At 41.0% G+C, this 22,697-nt stretch overlaps 1 pseudogene; it reads right to left on the bottom strand.

The window, feature by feature from the left end:
• Nucleotides 1-318: 318 nt before the first annotated feature.
• On the bottom strand, nucleotides 319-22,068 carry LOC121030339 (40S ribosomal protein S4-like; annotated as a pseudogene).
• Nucleotides 22,069-22,697: the final 629 nt, after the last annotated feature.

Genomic DNA, 22,697 nt, shown 5'->3' with positions numbered 1-22,697 from the left:
GGTATTTTTTCCTTGAATCCCTTTCCCCTCCTCCAAGGAGAACTGATTGGTCTATTTCTTCACTTGAATTGAGACTGAATACAATCTGTATTTCTTTTAGATCTCTCTCCATGCCCATATGCACCTCCCCCCGCCCCTAATATCTAGAATGCTGAACTTGGTACCTGTATGTCAAGCAGAATGCCTGGAACATAGCATGTGATAAATATTTATTAATGGAAGGATAACATTTTGGGGTATCAGATTATACAATATTTATGCTATATTATCTTTCATTATATGCCAAGACTCTTCTATTCAAGTCACCTAGAAATCATTTCACCCACTGCTGTGTTTGGCCACCAGTCTCTTGTCTCTCACTTCAGCAATGGTGAAGTGGATAGCTTTTTCTTGGGGAAGAGAAATCCTCTGCCTTTTGTTGCCTTTGCCAATAACAAGAGCGTTGGGGAGTTGGATGGCGAAGCTATTGCCACTGGCATCTTTCACATGAACCACATCAAAAGAAGCAGGGTGTCTCTATTGGTGATCACACCAGTTCTTCCCAGGTTAGCACCTCCAGTCGCCACACATGGGTTACCAGTGTCAGACTTGATGAAGTTGGTCATCTTGCCAGTCTCCACATCATTCTGAATGGTGTTGTTCATCTTGAAGGAATCAGGGTAGCGGATGGGGTGAGAATCATGGGTCACCAGTTGAGGGATTCCTTTTGTTCCCACAACGATCTTTCTCACTTTGGGCAACTTGTACTTGGCCACCCTTGGTGTCAAAGATTAGACGGAAATTCTCTACAGTCTTGTCAGTCTTGATGACATCCATAAACCAGTAAGGTAGGTGATATCAGTTTGGACCTTGCCATGCATCTTAATGAACTGCTGCGTGCAGATCTTCTTGATTTCATCTTTTGTTAGGGCATACTTAAGTCTGTTCCTTAGGGAAATGATGAGAGGGAGACATTCCCAGCTTGTGAGGACTGGCAGATGGGCAAGGAGCGAACACACTGGTTAGTTTATCCAGCCTCCAATGCTTTGCAGCCGCTACACATTACCGATGCTTCTTGGGACCAAGAGCCGTGGTTGCACTAGGCATGAAACGAAGGCGCCAGGGTGCCTGGCAGTGGTGCGTGCGACCCTTGATCTTGGGGTTGTGAGTGCGAGTCCCACATTGGGTGTAGAGATTACTTAAAAATAAAGTCTTAAAAAAAAAAAAAGAAAAGAAAAGAAGACTGCCTTCTTCCAGCGTGCTGCTAAAATAGCTAAGTTACACAACTTTTACAGCTGGGTGGAAATTTAAAAAATTTCTTCTGTGCTTCATTCCTCCATTTCAGTGGTTCTCAACCATGGCTTTGTATTGGAAAGTATTGCAAGTTAAGAAAAAAATCCTGAGGACTGAGTTCTACCCATAAGGATTCTGATGTAATTGGCCTGGGGTGCAGCCTGCGCATCAAGATTTTAAAGTATTATACCTTAGGCTGCTAATTCCAGTGTGCAACCAAACGATTCCCTTTTTGTGGACAAGGAAACTGACTTCCAGAGAGGTCATGCGTCCTGCCCACGCTACATGGTGTGTAGAAGTGAACAAAGAACTCAGGTCTCCTGACCTCTCTTCTAACATACTGTTCATCGCATATGAGCAGTAGTATTCATGTTTGCTTCAAAGAGAGACACCCCTCTCCACTGGGGCACTGGGGAGCAGCCCCTGGTTCACAGGCACAGTGAAGCCTGCTAACCTTCCAATTTTTTTTTTTAAATATTAACTGTCATATTATGATTTATTTATTTTTTTTTCAACGTTTATTTTTTTGGGGACAGAGAGAGACAGAGCATGAACGGGGGAGGGGCAGAGAGAGAGGGAGACACAGAATTGGAAGCAGGCTCCAGGCTCTGAGCCATCAGCCCAGAGCCCGACGTGGGGCTCGAACTCACGGACGGCGAGATCGTGACCTGGCTGAAGTCGAACGCTTAACCGACTGCGCCACCCAGGCGCCCCTAACCTTCCAATTTTAGGACAAAAGATGGAAAGCAGCTTTCACAGTTCTGAAATATCACCCAATAGTAATGTTTTTGTTTTGTTTTGTTTTGTTTTTTGCATGGGAAGCCAGTGTCACTTTCCTCGTCATTTTAGTAAAGGGAATAATCTTACTTTTTATGACAATACACTCCTCCTGTGGGAGTAACTTCATTTTGAATGAAACCAAGATGTGCTCCGTAAGTTTTTTCATTTATGACTGAACTATCAGTTCAACCCACTTACGGACAGTAGAGGGATTATGTTCTGGTTATCTGTTGCTGTGTGACAGATTATTCTGAAACCTGACAGCCTAAAACATGCCTGTACTTTTGAGGAGCAGGACTCAGACGGGTAATCCTCAGTCCCAAGTGACATTGCTTGAGGTCCGTCACCCAGAGGTAATCAGCTGGAGTTTAGGCTGCTCTGGAGGGCTCGAGGCAGCTTCCACTCACATGTTTGGTTCCTGCAGGCTGGCTGGAAGGTCAGGATCATCTGGGTCCATGACCGCTCCAGTGATGCTCTCAAGGTACTAGGACTAGGGCAATCTTCTTTTTCTTCTCTTTCTCTCCGCCATCCTTCTCCTTTTCCTCCTTCTCTTCTTTTTTTCTTTTCTTTTTTTTTTTTTTTTAATTTTTTTTTTCAACGTTTATTTATTTTTGGGACAGAGAGAGACAGAGCATGAACGGGGGAGGGGCAGAGAGAGAGGGAGACACAGAATCGGAAACAGGCTCCAGGCTCTGAGCCATCAGCCCAGAGCCTGATGCGAGCCTGACGCGGGGCTCGAACTCACGGACCGCGAGATCGTGACCTGGCTGAAGTCGGACGCTTAACCGACTGCGCCACCCAGGCGCCCCTCCTCCTTCTCTTCTAATACATGGTTTAGGTTGCCATTTTTTTCTTATATTTTTTTATTGTGGTAAAATGCACATAACATACAATTTACCATTTTAACCATTTTAGAAGTGTCAGTTCAGTGGCACGAATTCAATTCACAATGTAGTAAATCGTCTGTCTACTTGCAATTTTTTCATGGCCCCAAGCAGAAACCCTGTACCCATTAAGCGATAACTTCCCATTTCCCCTCCTTCTCAGCCCATAGAAAGCAACTCTGATCTACTTCCTGCCTCTATGAATTTGCCTATTCTAGATACATCATATTTGTGTCTGGCTTAGTTCATTTAGCATAATGTCTTCAGGGTTCGTGTATGCTTTCGCATGTGTCAGAATCTCATTCCTCTTTAAGGCTGAATAATATTCCATTGTATACACATTTGTTTATGTAACCACATTTTGTTTATGCGTTCATCTGTTGACAGACACTTGGGTTGTTTCCATCTTTTGACTATTGTGAATAATGCTGCTGTGAGCATGGGTATACAAATATCTCTTCAAGTCCCTGCTTTCAATTCCTTTGGGTGTATACGTAGGAGTCAAATTACTGGGCCATATGGTCATTCTTTTTTTTTTTTTTTTTTTTAATATTTATCTGTTAGAGAAAGAGAGAGTGCATGCACGCATGAACAGGGGAGAGGCAGGGAGAGAGAATCCCAAGCCGGCCGTTTGCTGTCAGCACAGAGCCCTACACGGGGCTTGATCTCACCAACCATGAGATCATGACCTGAACTGAAATCAAGAGTTGGACACTTAACCAACTGAGCCACCCGGGCACCCCGTTTCTTTGTTTAGTTTAAAAAAAATTTTTTTTTTTTAATGTTTATTCATTCCTGAGAGACAGAGATAGACAGAGCATGAGCAGGGAAAGGGCAGAGAGAGAGGGAGACACAGAATCCAAAGCAGGATCCAGGCTCCGAGCTGTCAGCCCAGAGCCCAACATGGAGCTCGAACCCACGGACCGTGAGATCATGACCTGAGCTGAAGTCGGATGCTCAACCAACTGAGCCACCCAGGCGCCCCTGTTTAGCTTTTTGAAGAGCCACCCCAACTGTTTTCCACTGCAGCCGCACCAATTTTACACTCCTATCAGCAATGCATGAGTGTTCCAATTTCTACACATTTTCACCAACATGCTTTATTTTCTGGTTTTTTAAAAATAATCATCCTAATGGGTGTGAGGTATCTTATTGTGCTTTTGATATGTCTTTTCCTAATGACTAGTGATACTGAGAATCTTTTAATGCTTACTGGACGTTTGTACATTCTATTTGGAGAAATGTTTATTCAAGTCCTTTGCCCATTTTTAAGTTGTGTTATTTTTTTTTAATTTTTTTTAACGTTTATTTATTTTTGAGATAGAGAGAGACAGAGCATGAATGGGGGAGGGTCAGAGAGGGGGAGACACAGAATCCGAAACAGGCTCCAGGCTCTGAGCTGTCAACACAGAGCCCGACACGGGGCTCGAACTCATGGACCGCGAGATCATGACCTGAGCCGAAGTCGGCCGCCCAACCGACTGAGCCACCCAGGTGCCCCTAAGTTGTGTTATTTTGTTGTTGTTGTCAAGCTGTATATTTGGACTTCTTACATGACAGCTCATGGTGTTCAGAGGAAGGATTCCAAGACATCCAGGTAGATGCTGCCAGACTTCTTATGCTTAGCTTCAGAAACCTCACGACCTCACTTCTGCTGTATTTTATAGGTCATGCAGGCTCCTGAGGTCAGCCCAGACTCTAGGGGAGGGGGTAGCAAAAAATCTGCAGCCATTTTCAATCTACCAGAGTGTAATATTAAAATTAACTAAAACAATCTAAATGTTTGAATAATAGTAATAATAATAAAGACTGGGGCTACAACTTGGGATTAATACAATTTCTTTTCTCCTGAGGTCTTGAAGGACTTTCACCCAGGAAAGCCTTCACTATGGCATTTTCCCATATTTTAGAGGTCTTTAATTATGATGTAGGGATGAACACAGTTACTTGATTTTTAAAATATACTTAGCTTGTCTGCTTTATAATGACAGGGTGAGGCAGGAGGCCTGGGTTTCAGTCTCAGATCTGCCAATAACTGGAGGAATGGCCTGTCTGGGAGGATAAGCTAGGAAACCAGCTGTTTCCGACTATTTGCAAAGATTTCCGCCACCATCTGCTAATTTCAAGTAGATAAAAATGGCCCTTAATAGAAGAGATAATTTTATTATTATTATTTTTTTTTTTTTAAAAAAATTTTTTTTTTTCTTCAACGTTTATTTATTTTTGGGACAGAGAGAGACAGAGCATGAACGGGGCAGGGGAAAAGAGAGAGGGAGACACAGAATCGGAAACAGGCTCCAGGCTCTGAGCCAGCAGCCCAGAGCCGGACGCGGGGCTCGAACTCACGGACCGCGAGATCGTGACCTGGCTGAAGTCGGACGCTTAACCGACTGCGCCACCCAGGCGCCCCAATTATTATTATTTTTAAAATATTTTATTTAAAAAAAGTCTTCAACCTGGGGCTTGAACTCACAACCCCAGGATCAAGAGTTGAAAATTGTACCAACTAAGCCAGCCAGGCACCCCGAAAGAGATAATTTTAGTAATTTAATTCTTTTTTTAAAAGTTTATCTATTTATTTTGAGACAGAGAGAGAGAGAATGAACAGAGGAAGGACAGAGAGATAGAGGGAGAGAGAGAATCCCAAGCAGGCTCTGTGCTCTCAGCACAGAGCCCCATGCAGGGTTTGATCTCACAGACCATGAGATCATGCTCTGAGCCAAGATCAAGAGTTGAACTTAACCGACTGAGCCACCCAGGTGCCCCAGTAAGTTAATTCTTCAAGACGTATACAAGTTATGGATGCATCTCAAGGACATCTATACTGAGTCTTGAGCAGATGAAAGTTTCCTGTTTCTTCCCTATCTGGCCAGGACCCCTGCTTTGTATCACTGCAGGATTACAGTAGCTTCTCTTAGCCCTCCCCTAGGGCAAGGGGCTTTTGTTTCTACCCCTTCCATAACCGAGTCCCTAATTGGGGGGCTTTGCTACCTTCTCCTGCTCCTCAGATGCTCAAAGCTTTTGCTTCCTATGAGAGAGGGTTTTGGGGGAAGTGGGCTATATTTCATACCTCTCCCCCAGTGGTACCTGATCATTACCTGCATGCTTGAGCCCTGAAAGGGGATTCTCTCTTATCCCTTGCCCTTCCCCCAATCTCCCTTGTGATAATCTGGTGGATAACAGCTTGGGAATAGGTGAATGTTCCTTGTAAAAGTCTGTGATTCCCTTTTTTTTCTAAACTGAAATAGCGCACATTCAGTCTTTAAGAATTGGTTGAAAGTTTAGCGGTTTTCTTCTTACCTACCTTAATGGTGGCCATTCCTTACTGCCATGCTGTAACAAAGGTAAAAATTCATGTGTTCGCTTTTTTCTTGGAGGGGTTTACCACTCTTTGGAATTTAATTCACTTAGTTGCCTTGTGTACTCAGGTTTCTAATGGATTCAAGAAATACGATTTTGTAGATTTTCTGTTTTTCTTGTTCTTAGGATGGGAACAATGTTCTCTTTTTTTTTCCAATTTTTAAAAAACGTTTATTTATTTATTTTTTTAAAAAAATTAAAAAAAAATTTTTTTTTAACGTTTATTTATTTTTTTGGGACAGAGAGAGACAGAGCATGAACGGGGGAGGGGCAGAGAGAGAGGGAGACACATAATCAGAAACAGGCTCCAGGCTCTGAGCCATCAGCCCAGAGCCCGACGCGGGGCTCGAACTCACGGAGCGCGAGATCGTGACCTGGCTGAAGTCGGACGCTTAACTGACTGCGCCACCCAGGCGCCCCTAAAAACGTTTATTTATTTTTGAGACAGAGAGAGACAGAGCATGAACAGGGGAGGGGCAGAGAGAGAGGGAGACACAGAATCTGAAACAGGCTCCAGGCTCTGAGCTGTCAGCACAGAGCCCGATGCGGGGCTCGAACTCACGGACTGTGAGATCATGACCTGAGCTGAAGTTGGACACTTAACCGACCGAGCCACCCAGGCGCCCCTGGAATGATGTTCTCTTGAAGCTTTCTAGATCCTAAGCAGACGTGGAACTCTGGGGGTACCTGGCTGGCTCAGTCGGTAGAGCACACACCTCTTGATCTTGGGGTTGTAAGTTCGAGCCCCACAACTGGTGTAGAGATTACTGAAAAATAAAATCTTAAGGGGTGCCTGGGTGGCTCAGTCAGTTAAGTGTCCGACTTAGCTCAGGTTGTGACCTCACAATTCATGAGTTTGAGCACCACATCTGGCTTCACGCTGGCAGTGTGGAGCCTGCGTGGGATTCTCTCTCTCTCTCTCTCTGCTCCTCTCTCTCTCTCTCTCTCTCTCCCAAAATATATAAAGAAGAGGCCCCTGGGTGACTCAGTCATTTGAGCATCCAACTTCGGCTCAGGTCACGATCTAATGGTTTGTGAGTTCGAGCCCCACATCTGCCTTGCTGCTGTCAGTGCAGAGCTTGCTTCAGATCTTCTGTCTCCCTCTCTCCCTCTGCCCCTCCTCCACTCATGCTCTCTCTCTATCAATAATAAATAAACATTAAAAATTTTTGAAAATAAATAAATAAACTATTGGGGTGCTTGGAGAGCTCTGTTGGTTAAATGTCCAACTCTTGGTTTCAGCTCAGGTCATGATCTCAAAGTTCATGAGATCAAGCCCCATGTCCTGCTCCACGCTGACAGCACGGAGCTTGCTTGGGATTCTCTCTCCCTGTCTCTCTGCCCCTCCCCTACGCACACTCTCACTCTCCAAATAAACCTAAAAATAAATAAACTCTTTAAAAAAGGATTTTTAGGGGCGCCTGGGTGGCTCAGTCGGTTAAGCGTCCGACTTCAGCTCAGGTCACGATCTCGCGGTCCGTGAGTTCGAGCCCCGCGTTGGGCACTGGGCTGATGGCTCAGAGCCTGGAGCCTGCTTCCGATTCTGTGTCTCCCTCTCTCTCTGCCCCTCCCCTGTTCATGCTCTGTCTCTCTCTGTCCCAAAAATAAATAAACGTTAAAAAAAAATAAAAAAAAAAAAAAGGATTTTTAAAAAATCTCAGAGAGATTGAGGGCTCAGTTCCAGATTATTGCCATAGAGGGAATATTGCAATAAAGTGAGTCAAATGAATTTTTGTGTTTCCTAATGCATATAAAACTTACACATTTTACACTATACTGTAGTCTAGTAAGTATGAAATAGCATTATGTCTAAAAAATAATGTACGTACCTTAATTAAAAATATTTTGTTGCTAAAAATACCATCACTTGAACTTTTAGTGAATTGTAATCCTTTTGCTGGTGGTGGAGGGTCTTGTCTCAATGCCCCATGCAGGGTTTGATCTCACAAACCGCGAGATCACGATCTGAGCCGAGATCAAGGTGCTGGTTGCTGAAGGCTGGGGCGGCTGTGGCACTTAGAAAAAGAAAACAATGAAGTTTCCTCCATTGATTGACTCTTTCTTTTGTGAATGATTTCTCTGTAGCATGTGATGCTGCTTGATAGCATTTTGCCTGCAGTGGAATTTCTTTCAAAATTCGAGTCAATCCTCTCAAACCCTGCTGCTGCTTTATCAACTAAGTTTATATAATATTCCAAATCCTTTGTTGTCATTTCCACCATCTTTATGGCATCTTCACCCAGAGTAGCTTCCATCTCAAGAAACCGCTTTCTTTTCTCATCCATAAGAGCAATTCCTCATCTGTTTAAGTTTTATCATGAGATTGCAACAATTCTGTCACATCTTCAGGCTCCACTTATTCCTTTTTTTAAAGATTTTGTTTTTTTTGTTAAAAAAATTTTTTTTAACGTTTTATTTATTTTTGAGACAGAGAGAGACAGAGCATGAATGGGGGAGGGGCAGAGAGAGAGGGAGACACAGAATCGGAAGCAGGCTCCAGGCTCCGGGCCATCAGCCCAGAGCCCCACGTGGGGCTCGAACTCACGGACCGCGAGATCGTGACCTGAGCTGAAGTCGGCCGCTTAACTGACTGAGCCACCCAGGTGCCCCTAAAGATTTTGTTTTTAAGTAATCTCTACACCCAGTGTGGGGTTCGAACCTATAACCCCAAGAACAAGAATTGCATGCTCTACCACCTGAGCTAGTCAGGTTCCCCCACGTTCCACTTCTAATACTAGTTTTCTCGTTATTTCGACCACATCTGCAGCTACTTTCTTCACTGAAGTCTTGAACCCCTTAAAGTCGTTCACGAAGGCTGGAATTACTTCTTCCAAACTCTTGTTAATGTTAATATTTTGACCTCCTCCCATGAATCACGAGTGTTCTTAATGGCATGTAGAATGATAAATCCTTTCCACAAGGTTTTCAATTTACTTTGCCCAGATTCATCAGAGGAATCACTATCTATGGCAGCTGTAACCTATAAAATGTATATCTTAAATAATAAGACTTGAAAGTCAAAATTACTCCTTGATCCCTGGGCTGCAGAAAGGATGCTGTGTTAGCAGGCATGGAAACAACATTAATCCCATTGTACGTCTCCATCAGAGCTCTTGGGCGACCAGGTGCATTGCCCATGTGCAGTCATATTTTGAAGGGAATCTTTTTTTTCTGAGTACTAGGTCTGAACAGTGGGCTGAAAATGATCAGTAAGCCATGTTGTAAACAGATGTGCTGTCATCCATAGGCTTTGTTGTTCCATTAGGCACAGGCAGAGTTGGTTGAGCATAATTCTTAAGGGCTCTGGGATTTTTGGAATGGTCAGTGAGCATTGGCTTCAACGTAAAGTCACCAGCTACCTTAGGCCCTGACAAAGAGTCAGCCTGCCCTTTGAGGCTTTGAAACCAGGCCTTGACTTCTCCTCTGTAGCTATGAAAGTCTTAGATGGCCTTTTCTTCCAATCTAAGGCTGTTTCATCTACACTGAGAATCTCTTGGTTAGTGTAGCCACCTTCATTCATGATCTTAGCTAGATCTTCTGGATAACTTGCTATAGCTTTCACATCAGCATCACTGCTTCTCCTTGTACTTTTATGTTACAAAGGCAGCTTCTTTCCTCAAAGCTCATGAACCCACCTCTGTTAGCTTCCAACTTTTCTCCTGCAGCTTCCTCCCCTCTCTCAGCCTTCACAGAATGGAAGAGCATTAGGGCCTTGCTCTGGATTGGGCTTTGGCTTAAAGGAATGTCATGGCTGGTTCGATCTTCCATCCAGACCACTAAAACCTTCTCCATATCAGCAATAAGGCTGTTTCACTTTATCATTCGTGTGTTCACCGTGCACTTTTAAACTTCCTTCAAGGACTTTTCCTTTGCATCCACAACTTGGCGAACAGTTGTGGCACAAGAGGCTTAGCTTTCAGCCTAGGTCAGCTTTTGACATGCCTTCATCACTAAGCTTAATAATGTTGGGGCGCCTGGGTGGCGCAGTCGGTTAAGCGTCCGACTTCAGCCAGGTCACGATCTCGCGGTCCGTGAGTTCGAGCCCCGCCTCGGGCTCTGGGCTGATGGCTCGGAGCCTGGAGCCTGTTTCCGATTCTGTGTCTCCCTCTCTCTCTGCCCCTCCCCCGTTCATGCTCTGTCTCTCTCTGTCCCAAAAATAAATAAACGTTGAAAAAAAAATTAAAAAAAAAATGTCTAGCTATTTATTTATTTAGAGAAAGAGCAAGCACGCAAGTGGGGGAGGGGCAGAGATTATAAGAAATAAATAAATAAGTAAATACATAAATAACTATATTACAGACATTTTCAAGAAGGAGAGACAGAATCCCAAGCAGGTTCTCCAGTGTCAGCACGGAGCCCAACACAGGGCTCAAACCCATGAACCACGAGATCATGACTTTGAGCCTAAATCAAGAGTCTGATTAGCCACCCAGGTGGCTCTCTAGCTTTTGATTTAAAGTGAGAGATGTATGATTTGTCCTTTCATTTGAACACTTGGAAACCACTGTAGGGTTATTAATTGGTCTAATTTCAATATTGTTTTGTCCCAGGGAATAGGAAGGCTTGAGGAGAGGGAGAGAGAGTGGGGAATGGTTGGTCAGTGGAACAGTCAAATACACCAAACTTTTATTGATTTGGTTCACTGCCTTGTATGGGTGTGGTTCGTGGCACCCCAAAACAATTGCAGTAGTCACATCAAGGATCCCTGATCACAGATCACCATAATAAATATAATAATAATGGAAAAGTTTGAAATATCGCTAGAACTACCAAAATGTGGCACATTTTGTGAGCAAATGCTTGTGACACAAAGTGAGCAAATGCTCTTGGAAAAATGGCACCAATAGACTTGCTGAATGCAGGGTTGCCACAAAACTTCAATTTGTAAAAAACCACAAATTCGTGAAGGGCAAAAAAGTAAAGCATAATAAAATGAGATATGCCTGTATTTTATTTTATTTTATTTTATTTTATTTTATTTTATTTTATTTTATTTTATTTTATTTTATTTATTAAAACAATTTTTTTCAACTTTTATTTATTTTTGGGACAGAGAGAGACAGAGCATGAATGGGGGAGGGGCAGAGAGAGGGGGAGACACAGAATCGGAAACAGGCTCCAGGCTCTGAGCCATCAGCCCAGAGCCCGACGCGGGGCTCCAACTCCCGGACCGCGAGATCGTGACCTGGCTGAAGTCGGATGCTTAACCGACTGCGCCACCCAGGCGCCCCGAGATATGCCTGTATTTTAAAAACTCCTTGTGGGGCACCCGGCTGGCTCAGTCAGTAGAGCGTGCAACTCTTGATCTCAGGGTTGTAAATTTGAACTCCACATTGGGTGTAGACATCACTTAAAAATAAAAAAATACATAAATAACTATATTACAGACATTTTCAAAAATTCAAAAGTATCTCTTCATGGACTAGTGTGAGCTTTTTTATTTGGGACGGGGTCCTAAGAGATTCAGTGGGGTCAAAGGTTATGCATATTTTACATTTTGATAGAAAATGTCAAACTGTCATTCAAAAAAATCTGTAACAGTTACATTCCCATCAAACACTGCATGAGTAGTACCAAAAATCTTAACCTAACTTGAAGATTTGAGGCATTTACTTTAAAGAAAGTGACAAAGCTCTAAAGTGTCCAGTTTGATCCACTGAAAGACATTCTCACTGTAAAAGTCAATTGGCCCATTCAAAAGAGCATTTCATAGGAAGAAGTAAACATTGGTCTTTAGTTCTTTTAGTCCAGTATTTGTAGCTGAAGCTGTTTCTATTCAAATGCAATTCACCAAAATTTAGTGAACATGAACAACACTTCTCATTTTTTTTTTAATTTTTTTCAACATTTTTATTTATTTTTGGGACAGAGAGAGACAGAGCATGAACGGGGGAGGGGCAGAGAGAGAGGGATACACAGAATCGGAAACAGGCTCCAGGCTCCGAGCCATCAGCCCAGAGCCTGACGCGGGGCTCGAACTCACAGACCGCGAGAAGTCGGACGCTTAACCGACTGCACCACCCAGGCGCCCCAACACTTCTCATTTCTATTAGCTTCCTATCCTTGTACATCAGTGACTTTCTTTTCTTTTCTTTCTTTCTTTCTTTCTTTCTTTCTTTCTTTCGATTCAAAGGAAGCAAATTTATTTTAAATAGGATACACATATATAGATCAGTGTCTTCCAAGCATAGACCCCTTTTAAAGAGCATCAGTGACTTTAGTAATGGCTCTGATGATTTCTGTCATTAGCAAAGAATGTGCTTAACTCTTGGCATTAAAGTAAATGTGGCTACATGACATTCTATAGCTTCCAGTTAAAACAAAAACACAAAACAAAACAAAGCAAAGCAAGAAAGAAAAACATCAAACAGATTTGCTTAAATTCCCATATTTCTGATTATTCTAAATTCTATTCAATAAATATTTATATTTAGATTTTGCCATATGTATGTGTATTCTATGTACTCAGAGGATTAAAAATTAGATATGGTTCCTTTTTCTAAGAACTTCCATGCATACAAAATATGTTTTAGAGGAATCTTTCCATCTATTCATCCATCCATCCATCCATTCATCCACTTATTCATTCAGTAAAAATTTGTCTCTAGTGTCCACTCTGTTGTAGTATTGCATTCAGAACTCAAAGTTGAATAAAAGATGGTCTCTGTATTCAATGAAGGACAATCCTGTGGGAGAAACAGATAATGCTCATGTCCTACGAGGGGGTTAGAGCAAGCTTTCCAAGAAAGGTGGCATTATAGATGTCTGAAGGACATGTAGGATTTCAATAGGTTGTGTAGGAGAAGGTTCACTCCAGGTCAAGTGAATATGAAATATGCTGGGCAAAGGCAAGCAGGTGCAAAAGTGCACTGGAGAATAGGTTGGAGGGGGAGGTTGAGCGATACAGCAGATGCTGAAATTCAATTTAGAAAAACGTTAGCTAGGATCAGTAAGGAGAAAGGGTATCGTTATGGGTAAAAATGGTTAGAGAAGATTTTGTGGAGAAGGAGGAGGCACTTAAATACAACTTTGAAGGATGAGGAGGATTTGATAGGCAGATTGTAGGTGTGAAAAAGTACTAGAGGCAGAGAGAACAGTACAAGCATAGATTTGTGTCCTTAGGGGGCAAAAGAATGGATCTATGTTGGAAATAAGAAGTGTTTAACATTGTATCACCTGCTTTCCTGCATTAGGGTTTTCACGGAGGCTATTTTCTCTTCTTTCTGTCTCTTCTTTCTATCTTCTTTGCCTGTAACAGAATGCTTTTGTAGTCATTAACAAAAAACCCAAGTTAGGTGGACCAGGGGTTTAGTCCTTAATTCACAGTCCCATCAGGGCTTCATTTCACTGTGATTATCTGGGTTCTTCTCTCTCCTATATGTTGGCTTTATTTTCAAGCTGGCTTTTGTCCTCGTAGACAGATGGCTGCCACTAGCAGGGAGGCTTTCCCTGATCTCCCTGACTAAATTAGAGCCTTCCTGTTCTAGCTCAAAGTACGCTACAATTTTCCTTCACAACACTTATCACCTTTAAATTATACACTTACTTGTTCTTGGTCTCTCCACTAAACTCTCAGCCATGTGAGAGCAGGGACCGTGAGTATTTCTCCACACAGGTCCCTAGATGGCACATAACAGGCATTCTGTGAAAATGTGTGAAATGAATGAATGGATTCATCTCAACTGCTATTCAATAAGGAGAAATCTTACTTTGATCAGTTTCAAAATTACTCTTGTGCCTGGGGAGAGGGAACATAAAAGTGAATACTAAGCTCAGAGCTGTGGTAACAATGTGACCCAAAACTGGTAAGTCCGGTGCACAACAGAGTAGCTACTCCAGGAATTACATGGATTAAAAGACTCACTGTTATTTTAAATGACACTGTCAAATGCTAGTTTTGCATAAAAAGTCTTGCCATTTGTAGGGGCGCCTGGGTGGCGCAGTCGGTTGAGCATCCGACTTCAGCCAGGTCACGATCTCGCGGTCCGTGAGTTCGAGCCCCGCGTCGGGCTCTGGGCTGATGGCTCAGAGCCTGGAGCCTGTTTCCAATTCTGTGTCTCCCTCTCTCTCTGCCCCTCCCCCGTTCATGCTCTGTCTCTCTCTGTCCCCAAAATAAATAAACGTTGAAAAAAAAAATTAAAAAACAAAAAAGTCTTGCCATTTGTGAAAATATGCATTCCCACTTTTTTTTTTTATATTACCAAGGTTATTTCTCACAGCAGAGCAAAATTTAAAAAATGCACTTAAACACAGACCAGGACGATCTTGCTTTTCTTATAATAAATTATCTGCATCAGAAACGCACAATCATGGAACCAAAGCTATAAAGAGGTTTTTATATGGGCTAAAGAAATGATTATAAGCCAGTAGAACTGCTGTCATTCAAAATACACATTTTGACTCCTGGTTGTTTCAAAATTTATTTTCGTATTAATTTTGGCACAGTTTTCAATTAGAGGGATTTAAGAAGAATCAAGTTTATCACTTTGAAATATTTATGTCATGCAATGTGGGTATAGTCTATCTCATCAACCTAAGCATTCTGGTTAAAGATTTTCGGAAAATCCACCTGTAGAGCATTCATTAAATTTGGTCAAATTATTTGGACAGCCTTAATGTAATTACTTTCTGTGCTTTTGGTGGGAAAAAAAGTCTCATTGTCTCGTTGTCGGATTGGCTCTGAAGTGTTTTAGTGAGCATACTAACTGGTTATTGATTTCATCACTTTTTTATAAAAATTTTTTTTTCAACGTTTATTTATTTTTGGGACAGAGAGAGACAGAGCATGAACGGGGGAGGGGCAGAGAGAGAGGGAGACACAGAATCGGAAACAGGCTCCAGGCTCCCAGCCATCAGCCCAGAGCCTGACGCGGGGCTCGAACTCACGGACCGCGAGATCGTGACCTGGCTGAAGTCGGACGCTTAACCGACTGCGCCACCCAGGCGCCCCATGATTTCATCACTTTTTTTAAAAAAAGATTTTATGTGGAAGTAATCGCTACACCCACCATGGGGCTCAAACTTACAACCCCAAGATCAAGAGTCGCGTGTTCCACTGACAGAGCCAGCCAGGTGCCCCTGATTTTATTACTTTTTAAAATAAACATATTTTTGCATTGTTGTGCAGAAACAACCAAAGTATCATATGTTTAGGTTCCTGCTAGAATATGTGAAGAACTATATTTAATTTTATTTCATAGTCGTTTATCCAGTTTTAAGTTACTTGAATTTACAGAGCCTGAAATTTTCAGTTCAGTATACTGCTACAGAAATTAAAGATTTAAGGAATATTTGTTCCATAGGGAATCTGAAATCAGCATTTGGCAGGATGGATGTGGGCTAATCTATTTAGTGTAATGACTTTACTTTATTAAGCAATCTCTGAGGGTAAGCGTTCATTTGGGAAAATAAATCATTGATTCAAAGGACACTATCTTTCTGCCTTTCACCCATTGTTTGCCCTTACTATTTTCTATATTATAAATAGTACTGATTAAAAGTTATGAAGAATCTCATTATATGAAAAAAAAAAGAATCTCATTATATGAAGAAATAAAGACAATACGTACAATTTAAGAAATAGAAATCTCGGGCCCTTACTTTATAACAAGGCATGTTTTCTGGATTGTTCGAGACACAGGTAAAGCACGAGATGGATTTTTGCATGGCTTAAAGATCTGTTGGCACTTTTTAGCGGGTCATCGTTATGTTTCAGTCTTCTTCTGTTCTGCTTATGAAAACTTTATAGACGTGTTTGAAATCATTACACCCTGCACAAAACCAAAACAAGAAATTGTCTTTGCATTAAAATGTTGCATTTTTAGAGAGGCCCCTGGCCGTTTCCCAAATCTAGGTTGGGTTTTTAATATCCCATTAAGAGAGCCAGCTTAGCCCAGTGAGCTAAAAACGGACATCAGGACATCTGTGTCCCACTGTTATTTAAACGATAACTTTGGATAACTGCCCAAGATTTTTGTGCCCCAGTTCTCCATCCATAAAATGCTTTGCGGTAGGTGTTCAGTGTTAGTTAAGTGAATGAATGAACTAGAAGTAACCAACACTGACATGGTGCTCACCACATGCTGGGGACTTTACATGCAATGTGACACCGAAGCTGTATGAAGTAGATGCTGTTATGAACTCTAGAGAGGAGAAAGTGAAGCTTAATTAACTTGCCCCAAATCATACAGCTGGCAATGTGTGAAATTTGAACCCAGGCCACTTCAACTCCATGTTCTTAACATGCTGTGGCTCTACAAGGAGAAAGTCAACTAAAAGCAACTAACGACGCTCCGGCTGTCCTTTGCCTGGTGAACTTGTGTCTGTACTTTGTCGGGTTAGCACCATGTGACGAAAGAATTCAGCAGGGCTGGAATCTTTCATCGCGTGGCGTCAGCAATTCTGGGTGCAGGAGAACTCTTTTACCTTTTGTGTCTTGAAGATTGCATAACTGAGGTCCTTCTAAACAAAAGAGACGGAGTAACTGACGTCAAAATATATACTGCCCTTTGACCCCCTTGGGGGTGAGTCAGGGGCGTAGAGCTAAGTATTACTGCCATCTCTTTCAGATATCTAAACATAACGTCCTCAAAAAGAAATTTGATATCTGGTAGAACAAGTGGCCAGTAGATGCCTTAGACCCAGATGGCAGTGGTTGGGGGTCTGGAAGAAGAGGCCCCACCACAGTTTATAAAAGCCACAGAGTATCCGAATTAATATTTAGAAAGTGTATACGGGGACATTGAGGTTGAGTTTATACGACTCTGAAAACCTTCATTTCATTTTGAAAACAGCCAGGGCCACATAGCGACCTGACTATGCGACGTTTGAGATGACATTCTATGTTCTTCCCCGTGGTTTAGAAATACATTCCATATTTTGGAAACGTATTGGAATCTGATTTATGTAGTGAACAAATTCTAGGGCATAAACTGAATATTGTATAAAGCTGACGTTAAGTGAGAGCGACTCTAGTTACATTGTGGGTGTCGGGGGTGTGCCGAGGCAGAGCTAACCCTGTGTGTCTTAAACAAAATTGGAGACGCTGCCTCACATGTGAAAGGTCAAGGGGAACTCACAACCCAGATCGGGTGCAAGCGGCCGTAGAGCAAAGGAGGGCACTGTGGAAAAAAAAAAAAACAACCAAAAGAAATGAGATTTCTGAGTGTTTTCTTAACCAGAATCACTTATCTAAAAGAGATTAATGCTTCACAAACTCTCAAAAGTACTTATCAAAACACAGAAGACATTTTAAGTGCTCCCTCTGCCAAAAAAACCCAACCCCAAACACCTCCCCCCTCCCACCACCACACCCCTCCCGCGCCAGACTATTAAGCCTGTGATACAAGCCAGTAGGCAGCAAAATACTCCGTTAATTTTGGAAGCCTACCATATGTCATTGTAACACAACAGAATGCTGTTTTAATGGCCCTCTTAACATACCCTGTGGTGTCTGAGTATTGGATGACACAGTATCTTTCTGGTTTAATTGTGCCATTTCCTTGCTTCCTTTGATTTCTGTCTGTCAAAACAGAAATGTTTTAATTTTGGTGCATATAAATATAAAAAAGTTTAATAGTTAATAATGGAACAATATAGTGTGCTCGAAGCATTTTAAAAACTCAAAGCAAAGCACACATAAAACATTTTTAACATTTTCAGTAGGAACCTCTAAAAACAGTTTTCTGTGTTAATAATTTACCTTCCAAATTAGATTCAGGGAGAGACACTTTAAGGTGGTTTTTCAATCCATGTACAATGCATAATTATTAAAATGGATGTAAAAAAACGCAGGTAACTAGCTCTGAAGAAATTATGTAAAAAAAACCCAGTAAATAGTATTAAATTGTTAACTTATAAAACTGAGTACCATACATGTTCAATGTGCATTTATGATATCTCAGCGCGATTACTTGCTTTTACTTCAAGTATTTTTCCTTGTAGAAAATACCTTAAGAGTTGCATTTAAATCATTTGAAATACATTTATATGCATTCAAGATATTACGTTTTTGGAAACAAAATCTATTAGAAACACCTGAATGTTTGATAACACATCACTGTAATTATTTGGAAAAACAATAACAAAGGGATAAAATTGCTCAGTATACTCTAAGGCAATATTAATAATAATGCAGTCAAGAGTGGGGACAAAGGACAAACATCTTACTCATAACGCTGCAGAGGTAAAAATCAGGTTTCCTTCTCTCCACGCGTCCTTTTATATCCGTGTTAAACTTAAAGGAAACTCCTCTTTTTAAAGAATTGAAGGATAATGAAATACCTATTATGATTAATGTAATACTCTGGGTAAGAAAACAATTGCCACACGTATAGAACTCTCAGTTGTGGGGCATACATTTCAAGGAAATAGAATATAATAAGATGACTTTAATAGGAAGACTAAGTCAAACGATTGTATTGCTTTGTGCTTCAGAAGGCACTTGCGTCTTGCAGAGGCGTAGGGCCCTCTATGGAAGCATGAGTAATCACTGCCTGTGACTACAAAGAATTCTAGTTATTTGGGTCCCGCCAGATGGGAGCTCACCGTGTGTGCTGCGATTCTTCTATTTATTTATTTATTTATTTATTTATATAAATAGCACCCTAAGTGAAATGGTTTTCATAGCTTTTCTTCATGGTCTTTTTGCAGTCCAATAGACTTTCATGCTAGAGATTTTCTTCAAAACTAAAAGTCGCAAAAGACTTGCAGTAACTCACGTTCTATTTGTTAATTTACTTCTGATTTAATATACTACATTATTAACTAATATTATAAAATGCAATATGTAACATAATAATATATACTATATTATTAAGGCAGATGTAAATTCTATCTATCCATCATCTATCGTTCATATATTAGGTAAAATCAACGTAAAATTACATTTATATTCTGCACGACTGCATAGATCCCCCAACTTAAGAACAAAGTTTAACTGGGAGATCAGTGAGGGGAGCATATCCTTTTGAAATTTAAAACTTTGGTAACTATGTACATGTCTGACTATTCTAAAAATATGAAAACAAAATAATTAACATTTTACAAGGGCGACATGGGGGCAATGCCATTCTATTATTTTACCACAGGTAAGATGGCTCATTTTTAAAAGTATCTTGCAGAGTCAGAATGATAATTTTACTCAATTCTCTCTCCTTGCCTTTTTATGGGAACACTATTTGACTTGCAGCTATTACAGTGTGGCTATGTCTAAAAAAATACTAGAGTCATAAAAATCATCCACCTTATAAGAACATTATGACTACGCTTAGAGAATCCTGCAAAAGTCCTTCAATGTTTTGGAAAAACCTGTATCGTGTAAGAAAAAGCATTATTATGTTGAGTTTAGGAAAATGTACTTACGAGCCTAGTTTCACAGCGGTTCCTGTAAGGAAGCTGACATTTGGCACATTAGAACATGTAGAAAACAGGTGCATGGTTGCAGGGGACTTTATTTTCCCAACTGACCTAATAAGACCACATATATCCACTTATGTGTTACTCATGGGAAGACACAGGACATGTATATTATTGTTGATTTTAACTCAGGAGAGTTTAGGACAAAAGCTAGAACCCAATAGTCTGGTGTTTCTGTGGAATTATGAAGGCAAATAATACTAAATACTCGATTTTTGTGCCAGAAGTTGAGATTTGGAAACTGATAACGTGTCATCAGTGCTTTGAATCGACCACCTGGTAGCCTAAGTAATAGAAGCCACGTCGTTCTCATTTGGTTACATGTCCAAATTTTTTAGTGGTTTTTAATAAAAGTATTTTATATACCCCGCTGGGGTAACTTTTTAAAGTAACTCCCTATCCTCCTAGAGCCTTTCTTGCTTCCAAATGTTTACTTGAGTATATATCATAGCAATAGTTCATTTTTATTGGGTGCTTACCACGTGCAAAACCTTTTATATGAGTTATCCCAATTAAACCTCACCCGAATCCTTCTAATGTAGGCATTATTATTATTTGTGCTTTACCAATAATGAAACTGAGGCTCAGAGAAGTTGAGAAACTTGTCCAGGAATCTGTTCATAAATGTCAGATATGGGATTTATTTAGGTCTGTCTGACTGTAAAACCTGACCTCTCTTTACTACACCATCACCAGACTCTAGACCTTAAATTCATAATCAGTTACTTAGGCAGTATTTTGTTAAAAACACGTACACTTATTCAAGAATAAACATTTCTAAACGCTTGGACAAACTGTCCTTAATTCTTCGCATCAACTAATGTGCCACCTACTTCTTTTGAGGATTAGTTTTGTTCCTGTACATGAAGAATGCAGTTTTATTATCTATCATTCTTTTTCTTTTTTACAGATTGGATTCTAATTTGTACCGTGGTGTTCCAGGTATTTCAAAGTGACGAACATCATAAAGTCTTTTACGTTTCTAGCTTCTGCTGATTTTTGTGGAAGTCATTGTCTTTCTATCATCACAGAGGAGCCCCAATTTTATTTTTATACCTCTCTGTGGGCAAAGAACTGACTGTCAGGAAATGCTTCCATTTAGAAGATACCACTCATTTAAAAAAAATTGAAATCTGAGTTTGTTTTCATAATAAGTGATCAGCAATGCAGAGAAACTGCTTCTGATGAAGAAAGTAAATAAAGACAATAAAACACCAGCTAAGGTTTATGGCCATCATAATTTGCCTTATTTTACATGCCCTGGGCATGTCCCCTTATAATTTCTACTGAATTGTGTTGCACCCATCTGCTGTTTTGTCGCTATTCTATGGTTTCGCGCGTTCCTCTTTCGTCATTCACCTACTTTATAATTTCACCAGAACAGGACCCCATCTTCTAGTTTTTTGGTTTTGTTTTGCTTTTTAGATATGATCTTGAAGATCTCAGTGTTATGAATCAATCAGCACTCAATAAATGCCTACTGAAAGAAAGCTGAAATAATCATTTCTGTGTGACGGGAACAATTAACACCATTAACTAAGAAATAAGCGCGCCTTATTTATTTATGTATTTATTTATAAAAATTTTATTTTTAAGTAATCTCTACATCCCACGTGGGGCTCAAACTCACAACCCCAAGACCAAGAGTTGCATGCTCTACTGACTGAGCCAGCCAGGTGCCCTGAGCTTTATTTACTTTTGAGTCAGAGTAACAAGATGGAATTAAATACCTTTTTATAATTCTACAGTCAGAGTGTACTTTAAAGTATGTGCCTCTTCGAGTGCTAGCACCAAAGGATTAAGCTCTCAACAAACTTCGTTTTTCATGGAAAAATCACAAGGAAGAAAAATGTGCATTAAATTTTATAAAGGCAAAGCCTTAGGCTGTGGGTGGTGAGTATCTCAAGGCTCTCAGTTGCAGGCTTTTTAAAATGGAAATGGAAAGAGCATAGAAACCTTATTGTCTTTTGGCCCAGGAGCATCACACTTTTCCTGAGAAGCTGCTGGGATTTTGGTTTGCGGGCATGTTACCCAGGCTACTAGTCCTTCATTAGCAATCCAAGAACATTGGTTTTGCTACGTAGTTTGTCTCTCTGTATTAAATTTATTTGTAATTATTTGTCAAGTATTATGGACGCATAATAGTTATTTGGATCTGGACAATCTGGATAAACCTTTCCCATGAAAGGAAACTAGAGCATAGAAAGAGTGGTGCACCCAGAGTTTTTTCTACTTACACCTGATGTTTTCCCTTCTTGAGCATGGTTTTGGGGTACAAGGCAGACACCAGCCACAGCTAGCAATAGAACTTACCTCTGAAGACCTCCGAGAAGATTCGTGGGTTCTCTTGGTACATGTCTGATGTATAATTTAGGCATTTTTGTTTGTTTGTTCGTTTTGGCCAATGATTGAAGTAAGGTCTCACGGGAAGGACCCAGGATATTCCTGACTCCATAGCTTGTTCCCTCCCCCCCTCCCCCCCCCCCCCCAACAAAGTGCTTGCTGAATTTCTCGAAGCCGGGACGGCAATCAGACCCATAAAAATGAAGTTCATTAATGAAAACTAATTGAAAATTAATTCACCACGACTCCGGGGACGAGCTCGCATTTAGAATGTTGTGTTGTTAGCGAGTGAGTCTCTGATCATCAGAGCATGGCAAAATACTTCAGAATGACACACAGGTTAATGAGGTGGTGAAGCATCAAGAAGAACAAAGTCTTGTAATGTTAAAATAGCCGCCACACTTAAAACGGTGCCTCGCCCCTCCCTCCTCACTTCCCTTTCTGCCTCGTTCTGCCTTCTCGCTTCACTGTCACTAGACAGAGCACATGCCACGTTGTTATTCCTTCCCCCCTGGGCAAATCTTTCCTAGGGAAGAAATTCCACGATGATCTCCAAGTTTGGATTACTAAATATGAATTTTGCAAATGTCGACTTATCTAGTCTCTAAAACGTAGAGTCCATTTCCTCATTTTTAAAATGTT

This window comes from Herpailurus yagouaroundi, unplaced genomic scaffold (genome assembly GCF_014898765.1).
Source record: "Herpailurus yagouaroundi ecotype Mexico unplaced genomic scaffold, PumYag 140, whole genome shotgun sequence".
Classification (NCBI taxonomy): Eukaryota; Metazoa; Chordata; class Mammalia; order Carnivora; family Felidae; genus Herpailurus; species Herpailurus yagouaroundi.
This window is presented reverse-complemented; position numbering and strand designations above follow the sequence as displayed.